The sequence below is a fragment of the Littorina saxatilis genome, linkage group LG1, assembly GCF_037325665.1.
Source record: "Littorina saxatilis isolate snail1 linkage group LG1, US_GU_Lsax_2.0, whole genome shotgun sequence".
Classification (NCBI taxonomy): domain Eukaryota; kingdom Metazoa; phylum Mollusca; class Gastropoda; order Littorinimorpha; family Littorinidae; genus Littorina; species Littorina saxatilis.
In genome coordinates, this window is record NC_090245.1 from 25,960,759 (window position 1) to 25,970,449 (window position 9,691).

Consider the following 9,691-nt stretch of genomic DNA (forward strand, 5'->3'; position numbering starts at 1 on the left):
ACTTTATACATGTGCCTTAGGAGGACAGGTATACCTAGAAGGGCCTCGGACTTTAGAGAATATCATGTACCGAATCAAAAATATTTAGCTACAGTTTCAAATCTGTGTAAACACGTATGATAAGCTTAACATCAAAGTATCTGCTTATCGTATAAATCTCGTCGCGATATAACCTTCGTGGTTGAAAACGACGTTAAACACCAAATAAGTAAGTAAGTATCGTATAAATAATTTCAAAGTATCTTGAATTTCTACCAGTTGCAACCCTGTATAAACACTTAAGGCACATTAAAGCGTGTGCAAATGGGTGCGTCAGTTCTAAGCTGAAAGCGTCATTTCCAATTGCGGTTGCCTTTCCGTGAACAATGTCGTGCAAAGAGAGAGAGAGAGAGAGAGAGAGAGAGAGAGAATTGAATTGAATTGAATTGAATTGAACTTTATTTTACAAGGATTTAGATTTAAGGCTACGCCTTTTCTTACAATCTGTCCTTGGGACGCATAGACACACAATTATATAATTAAAAAAAAAATTAAAAAAAATAAAAAATAAAAAAAATTAAAAAAAAAAATTTAAAAAAATAAAAATAAAAATAAAAAATTAAAAATTAAAAATTAAAAAGTTAAAAAGTTAACCAACAAAAGGAGGTCGGAAAACGTGATAATAAAGATGACGATGATGATGATGATGACGATAATGATGATGATAATGATGATGATGATGATAAAGATGAGGCATGAAGAGCATACATATGTGGTTATTCATAAAATCAAATGCATACTATGCAGGTAATTATAAATACAAGCTGGTGGCAATCGAACATGTAGCAATAGAGTAACAAAAATATGTTCAGAATATACAATGCACAGCATATTTTTGACGTAATACTAAGTTTGGTAAGTCAAAAGGCGTTAAACTACTCAGACATTAAGTGGTTTTTTACACATTTTTTAAAACTTTTTAATGACTTTAGGTGCTTAAAGGATGATGGAAGTGAATTCCAAACTGAAGTACCCGAAAAAGCAAGACTGGTCTTATACAGGTCAATTCGTGGAATTGGTGGGATCAGGTTGACCGACCCATATCTGTGGGTAGCTTTATTAAATAATGATGTAATGTAAATCGGCACTTTACCGTGATACAATTTATGCATGAAAATGGCTTTGTTTAACTTGAGATGCTTTTCCAGTGGAAGAAAGTTAAGCATTTTTAATTTCATATCTGTTGAGGCATTATCCTTTACGATGAGTTTGGCCGAGCGACGATAGAGAGAGTCTAACTTTTTCAAGTGGACATTACTGCTGCCATCCCAGAGCGTCGAAACATAATTAATGTGAGGCATTACATGAGCATGGTGGAACATTTCCAGAGTCCTTCTGTCGGTATATTGCTTTAACTTGGATAGGAGGAAAACGTTCTTGGCTACTTTCTTGCAAATATGCTGTATTTGTGCCTGCCACTTGAATTCACAATCAAGAATTACCCCTAAAACGCGATGCTGTTGAACTTGTTCAATTGATTGCGTACCAATAGTAAGATTTAGTTTGAGTGGAGAAATCTGATGTTTTTGTCTGGTTGCAATTACCATACTTTTAGTTTTTATTGGATGGACAAGCATAGCATTAGCACTACACCAGTTATTTACATCGTTTAAAGCTGTTTGAAGGGAGGACTCTATTACTGTAACAGACTTTCCACTTGAGTGAAGAGAAGAATCGTCAGCAAAAAAATCACTTCTTACATTACTGTCAGAAATGTGCAGTGGCAGATCATTGATATACAGACAGAACAAGATCGGCCCAAGCACTGACCCTTGAGGCACCCCGCATTTCACAGTCTCCTCAGTAGATATTTTACAGTTTAGGGCAGTATATTATCCGTCACCCTAGTTCAGAGAGAGAGAGAGAGAGAGAGAGAGAGAGAGAGAGAGAGAGAGAGAGAGAGAGAGAGAGAGAGAGAGAGAGAGAGAGAGAGAGAGAGAGAGAAAAAATCGTTACATGACCTAGAAAAGGAAGCAGCGCATCAGACTACATTTAACACAGATTAAACTGGGTGCGTCAGTTCCGGTCCCGGTTTAGTTTCCGTGAGAGAATGAGAGAGATAGCTTTCAGGAAGGGTTAACAAGTTGTTATATCACCTACAGAGACAAGACCCGCATCACATTACAATGAATAAGATTATCCCTAGCAAGGATTTCAAAAACGTGTCGGATTACACAAATAAGGTAAGCTGGATTTGTTCGTCCAAACATGTTGCCCCTCCGTATTCATCCCTCTCTGCCTCCTCTCCCCCTTCTCTTTTACCTCCCGCGTCTTCCTCTATTTCACTTTTTTCCTGGTCCCCATCCACCTGTCACTCTTCCAGGTCTCCCACCTACCCTTCTTCTGTCTTCTCCTCCTCTTCCTCCCGTCTTCCTCTTCTTCCTTTGACTACTCTGCCCCCCCCCTCCCCCTCCTATGTGTTCCCGTTCTCTTCCTCTTTCTCCCATCTTCCTTTTCTTCCTTTTTTCTACTCAGCTTCGCGACACCCCCCCCCCCCCCTCCCTGGCCCTTCGTATGTGTTCCCCTTCTCTTCCTCCCATCTTCCTCTTCTTCCTTTTTCTACTCAGCCCCCCCCCCCCCACCCCCTTCTCATGTGTTCCCCTTCTCCTCCTCTACCCCCTCCTCTTCTTCTTCCCTTCCTCCTCTTATTCCTCCTTCGACTCTTCCTCACCTTCTCCTTTTTTTCCTCCATCGACTCTGCCTCCCCTCTCCCTGCTCCTCCTCTTATTCTTCCGTCTCCTACTCTGTCTTCCTTTCTACTCGTATTTATTTTCACCCTCATCGCAGCATTAGCCACCCTCTTCTACAAAAGACTGAAAAGAAAACCACGGCAGATTGACGGAGTGGATCACGTTCTCGACTGAAAGGTTTGGAAGGAAAAGGTTTCAACAGCTCTTCTTAACGCAACCGTGGTCCACGAAGAGTTTCCGTTCACAAACACCACGAGGACTGGCTCACACATTTTCAAGAAGGAAGTATCCTACTGGCTCTGGACATTAATTTTTTGGAAGGTCGAAAGGTGGGGCAGCGCTTCAATGACGTTTGTGAGGAGGTATCCGGGTTAGGGGTTAGGTGAGGGTTGAATGCTTGAAAGAGGATATGTATGTACGTGGGTGACGGATAAAAGGGGCTAAAGAAGTGAAGATGTTCAGTTTAAAAAAAATCGAAGAATAAGATAGGATCGCACAACGAAAGCGAGATCAACTCTTGAGAAGATGATCCAACCGAAACAGTAATCGAGACTGCATGCGGTGCGTGTGTGTGTGTGTGTGTGTGTGTGTGTGTGTGTGTGTGTGTGTGTGTGTGTATGTGTGTGTGTGTGTGTGTGTGTGTGTGTGTGTGTATGTGTGTGTGTCACGGTTTCAGTGACACGAGTGGGAAAGGAACTCTTTGTGGGGCGCCTTTCCCAATTTGCAATGTAATGCGCCTGTGCTGGTTGCCGCATTGCGGAAAAGTGACGAGCACGAAATGCACGAGGATTTTGCCGGCGTAAAATCCGTGCGGGCTCATCGGGTGATTTTTCGCTCACTGTATTAAAACACGTGTTCCTAGCATGCTATACGCGAGTATGGTAGGCGACCAGTGATTGGTCAGGGAGATCACTTGTTGTAGGACAGGCGATTGCTGATTGGTCAGGGAGATCACATGGTCTTTCTTCCCGGTCCTTCGGTCTTTCTTTTCCTACACATGCTTTTGCAGACGGAGGTCTGGGTTTCCGTGACTAAGATTTGGAGGATTCCAACGCGTTGCAAGACTTAGTTGGTTTAGGTCGACCAACGGGCTTCTGGCGTCAGTGCAGAACGCAGAAGGCTTAGGACGGAGGGATTTGGCTACATATTTTCGCTGACGAGCGGGAGCCAAATATTCAAGCGGTTTGCTTGGGAGAGCTACGTTTCATAAGCTGTTGAGGTAATTAGCCGTTACTTTACGCTGGTGACCGGTCAATATCTGTGAAATGTAAACTTGCTTATTATAACGCTAAATTGTAATCTGTATATGGTTTTTGCAGATATGGAGAGGAGGAGAAAATGTCTTGAGTTGTTATTAAAAGTCTATTCTTGCAGGTACCACGTGATCGCTGAAGGGGGAAGTTAGATATGTTTAAAGGTGGAAAAAGGGGGGATTGTTGCCATGGTCACTGCACCAACTACTCTGTTTCATCTTGCTGGAGGTTTGCACCTGGTTGCTGGAGACTTGCTGGAGGTTTGCTGCCTTGTTGCTGGAGACTGGCTGGAAACTTGCTGGATATTTGCTGGACGGCTGCTACCTGGTCACTGGAGACAGGCTACACTTTTGCTACACTCTTGCTGGACGACGGTTGCTGTTCTTTGCTGTACGGTTGCTGGTGTTGCTGCGACTTTCACCTGTATGCACCACTGCGCCACTGCGTTTCATCGAATGGACCCTGGCTACACTGAGAGTTGAGTGCACCCATGCGTAAACGCCCCCACCTGGTCATCTTTCTAACCCTTTATGAAGAACTTTGAGTTGTGACAACGTGGAGTGTTAACGCCTGTACAGGCTAAGACTGTTTACAGAGCAGCTAAGTGTTTTCTAACTTTACACGGTTCAGCGTGTTCTTATTATTTCATAAACTTTAACTGGCTTTTGTCAGTTATTTTTGTTTTACGACTTGGTCGTAAAAACACTTTTGGCTTCACGAGAAGAGGGAGGTGGAGAGTTAGTGTATATAAACAGACGTCTAGAACTTATACCTTTGTTGATTCTAACTTTTTTGTGTGACTGCGACAGTGAATCGTGGTGTGGTTAGTCAGTTAGCAGTAATTGACCGTTTTAGGTCATTCATTTGACCAATAAAATGTGTGTGTGTGTGTGTGTGTGTGCGTGCGTGCGTGCGTGCGTGCATGCGTGCGTGCGTGTGTGTGTGAACGTGTATGTGTGAACGTGTGTGTGTGTGGATACCTATGCGCGGGTGTTTCTGTGTATGCGTGCGTGTGTGTTCACTGAGTCTACTCCACTCAGATGTGTGGAGGGATGGAAAACGAGATTAAAAAGAAATCGCTGCTCTTTCTAATGATTTGAATCTGAGAGCGTTGTAGATCCACTGAAGTCAAAACAGAATCCAATTCCGTCACAGTCAAGGTCAAGGTCATTACGGTCAGAAGATAAAAGAGGGACGATGATGATGATGGAACTTTATTTTAGGAAAGAGAGAGAGAGGGAGAGAGAGAGAGAGAGGAGGGGGGGAGAGGGTGGGGGCAGGGTGTAAGATGAGAGAAAGGGAAACAGACATAGACAGAGATACATAATCATCAATCTCTTAATGAAACTCCTCCACAGCTTATACGATAGTTCCACCCTTTCTTGAAGTTGCTACATCCCAGCTTGATTGTATGATTTTTTTCTTGTTAAAATTATCAAATATTTATATAGAAGAGTGGCAAGATTGGGTTTCAACCGATCTTAAAGTACAGTGGGTACTCTTTAACTCGTAAACGAAGCGACTGTTCCCCATCGTATCACTCGCATACGTATTGTAGTCGCATTCAGGGCCGGACCAAGTTCGTTTGAGGGGGGGGGGTGTTCCAACTGAAGGCAGGGGTCCAAAGTCCACATTTTTTTTTCTCTGAGAGGTACATTGGATGGCCAGGGGGGGGGGGGGGGGTTCCGGAACCCCAGAAACCCCCCCCCCCCCCCCCCCCAGATCCGGCCCTGGCATTGGCACAAATGTAATCAATAAAATAATAAACATTAAAAAAAGGATGATGTCCGCGCACTTTTGGAAGATCATAACTCCTCTGTGGCAGCTTTAGCTTAACATCAAATTCTTGGAAAAAAACACCTTCATATGACGTTTTTGCCAAGAACTTGATGTGAGATGCGATTCTACAGGCGCCCACCCAAGGCTCAAATGACTGTACTTAATAGATTTAAGTACACGTGTTAGCGGCCGCTTTTTTTATGTGCGTATCAAGAGTGTAGTAGCTCTGACCGCACAGACAGAAGAACGCCCCGCGCATAAGCAATTATTTTGAGTTCATAGTCTTAAGTATACATGTTTTTCAAACAAAAGTACAGGTTGTCTGTTAATGATTGAGAATTAGTATTAAAAATTAGAGACAGAGAGATGTTTCTGGTATGTAATAAAAGAAGGCGTTTCTCTATGTACAAACAAACAAAATAATACAAATGTATCACGGTTTTTCCATTTTCAGTTTGAAATTAGCCTCTTGTGCGAAATTTAAACTGAAGTAAAGAAAGAAAGATAGAAGGGTTCGCGCTACACTATTCGATTGATCAATATGTTTCGCTTGTTCCAGTGGTCGTTAATTTCTGAGATAACGACTGTAACTTGACGTTTTGAGCAAATCACTACCGAAGATATTACTAAGATTATACCGTCGAAATGTAAACAAGTCAACAATCAAATGATCACACCTGAAAAGCACAGATAGAGGAACAAAACAGCGCACAATACACAACTACTTTACTGGTAAATTCGAAAAAGGAAAAGATAATGTATGAAACGTGTGTAGGGTGAATCAGACGTTTAAATAAGATGAAATGTTCACCTTGCATACTGTAAAGCTTGGTGAACATACTCATTTCATTTGTAAACTTCTCAATCTTCTGGTGTTGTCAGGCCGAAACGCACGGTAGAATCACCCATGGTCGTTTGTCGACATAAATATGGGTCCTGTTTCGATTCACACACACACACACACACACACACACACACACACACACACACACACACACACACACACACATACATACACACACATACATACATACCCGCGCACACACACACACGCACACACACACACACACACACACACACACACACACACACACACACACACACACATACAGAGAAATATATATATATACTAGAGGAATACCCGGCTTCGCCGGGGTGTATCGCGAGACAGAGACAGACAGCGTGGCGGTTCATCACAATCACCTCTGCAGGCGAAGTCCTGTCAAACGGGATTGAGAATTTTAGAGCTTATTTCTTAGCCCTATATTATCTGCTGTGGCTTCTCACATGCCAGAACATACAGACAGACAAAAGCCGCTAGACCCCATCACAAACAGAACTCTATAATACATAGGTTTTTGCCTACACACACACACAAACACACACACACACAGAGAAGCCGTATATATATATGCATATCTGTATCTATAAATATATAGAGATAGGTGAGAGTGTATTTTTCGCGTGGCTATAAATTGATTCGACCTTTTCACTTTGACAGTAAGAACAACTTACGGGTGCAAGGGAAGCGTTCTGGACAGCGCAGTGACATTCTAAAAATAGTCACTCTCAGAAACGGGAATTTGGGGTGAACGGCCGGCGCGACAGAGACAGACAGCGTGGCGGTTCACCACAATCACCTTTGAAAGGCGAAGTCCTGTCAAACGGGATTGAGAATTTTAGAGCTTATTTCTTAGCCCTATATTATCTGCTGTGGCTTCTCACATGCCAGAACATACAGACAGACAAAAGCCGCTAGACCCCATCACAAACAGAACTCTATAATACATAGGTTTTTGCCTACACACACACACAAACACACACACACACACAGAAGCCGTATATATATATGCATATCTGTATCTATAAATATATAGAGATAGGTGAGAGTGTATTTTTCGCGTGGCTATAAATTGATTCGACCTTTTCACTTTGACAGTAAGAACAACTTATGGGTGCAAGGGAAGCGTTCTGGACAGCGCAGTGGACAGCGCAGTGACATTCTAAAAATAGTAATAGTAACTTAGAACTGAACGGGAAAGCCACACGAAGGAAGGGAGATAAACGCCAAACACTGGAGAAGATAAGGAAGAGTTACTTATAATGGTGAAATGAACGCAAAAACGAAAATGAGTTCAGCGCTGCGCGCTGAGAGCACGTGTTGAAATATTTCATCGATGATATTGTGTCCGGGGTGTAGCTGAATACGGTGTCCAAATTTGAAAAAGATCCACCGAGAACTTTGGCGTTGTGATGTGGTGTAGCGGCTATGGTGTGTCGGTATGGGGGCCCGGGTAAGCTGAGGTGGAACCAAAATAGCTGAGGTGGAACCAAAATCGGTTCCGCGCTGCGCGCTGAGAGCACTTGTTGAAATATCTCATCGATGAGGTTGTGTCCGGGGTCTCTCTGAATAAGCCCACCAAATTTGAAGCAGATCCATCGAGAACCTTGGCCGCGCATCGCGCACAGACACACAGACAGATACACAGACACACAGACACACAGACACACAGACACTAGTCGTATATATATATAGATATAGAGAGAGAGAGAGAGAGAAAGAGAGAGAGAGAGAGGAGAGAGAGAGAGAGAGAGAGAGAGAGAGAGAGAGAGAGAGAGAGAGAGAGAGAGAGAGAGAAAGAGAAGTTGTGTCTTTCTGTTTGTCTGAGAGAGAGTGAAAGTGAGGGAGAGAGAGTGAGAGAGAGAGATAATGCATGGGACTGAGTTGATGGTGGGGGGGGGGAGAGGCAACCCGTCCCAGCACCTAGGTTTGAACACGTGCACAAACACTCATATCAAGCAAAGGACCCACTTGGCCATCTGCGCCCCTGTGGGTGTAATTTGCTTCACTGACCACACTTTTTGCTTGGATTGTAATCAATTATCTACCACTGGGCCTGGACAAGTGGGACGAAATGAAGCACCAGCACATCATAATTTCTCTTTCATCTCCGTCCGTCAAACCGCTAAATCTTTGCTGCAGATCATCCAGTGCAAGAAAAAGTTGTCGTTGACTCATGGGGAGAAAAAGTCGGTATGTGGACCCATGAATAATTAAGTGCTCTTAAAACGAGGGCATTATTGATTATTCAACATGGGGCTTGTTTGTTGTTTTGCACCCGAGATCGTGGTCAGTACGTGGTGCGTGTAGTTTGTGTTTTGTTTTGTTGGTGTTTTTTTCTCAGGTGTGATTTCACGTGCAGAAGTGATCAAAGACGCATTCCTTTCCGTGTAACTGCTTGTACGCCTACGAAAAATCAGCGACAATTCTGACGGGAGCAGCGGCCTGGTGGACAAGACTACGGCTTCCCATGAGGAATGTCGCGGGTTGGATTCCCGGCCGTCCCTGGTGGGTTAATGGTGGAGACTTTTCCGATCTCTCAGGTCAACTTATGTGCAGACCTGCTAGTGATTTATTACCCTTCGCAATCACAAGACCAAGATCCTGTACTCCATGTCAGAGTTCGGTGGGTCATAGAAACACAAAAATACCCCAAAGCGGCGTATAGCTGCCTGAATGCCGGGGCAAAATCAGTCATGCACGCACACGATCGTAGGAGTCTCAACCCATGAACAAAGAAGAAGAAGAAGAAGAATGAAGCAGCAGCAACAGCAACAGCAACAGCAGCAGCAGCAACAGCAGCAGAAGAAGAAGAAACAATTCTGTGCAATTTTGGAATTTTGTAACACCTGTTTTCTCAAAGACACTTATGGTGAGCGGAATCGTTAACATCGGAAGGACAGCGCCTTTAATGTTGTCTGTTAAATGTTGTATGTGTTGGTCTTAGAAATGTTGTACACACTCTGTTTATGTCCTTGCGATTACATTTTTTGTAACCAGTTTTGAACACTATATATGTTTCTATGACAACGGTATACACAACCATGTCTTGACAGACTCTCGAATAGCTGTAGCTCAGATCGTTCGGA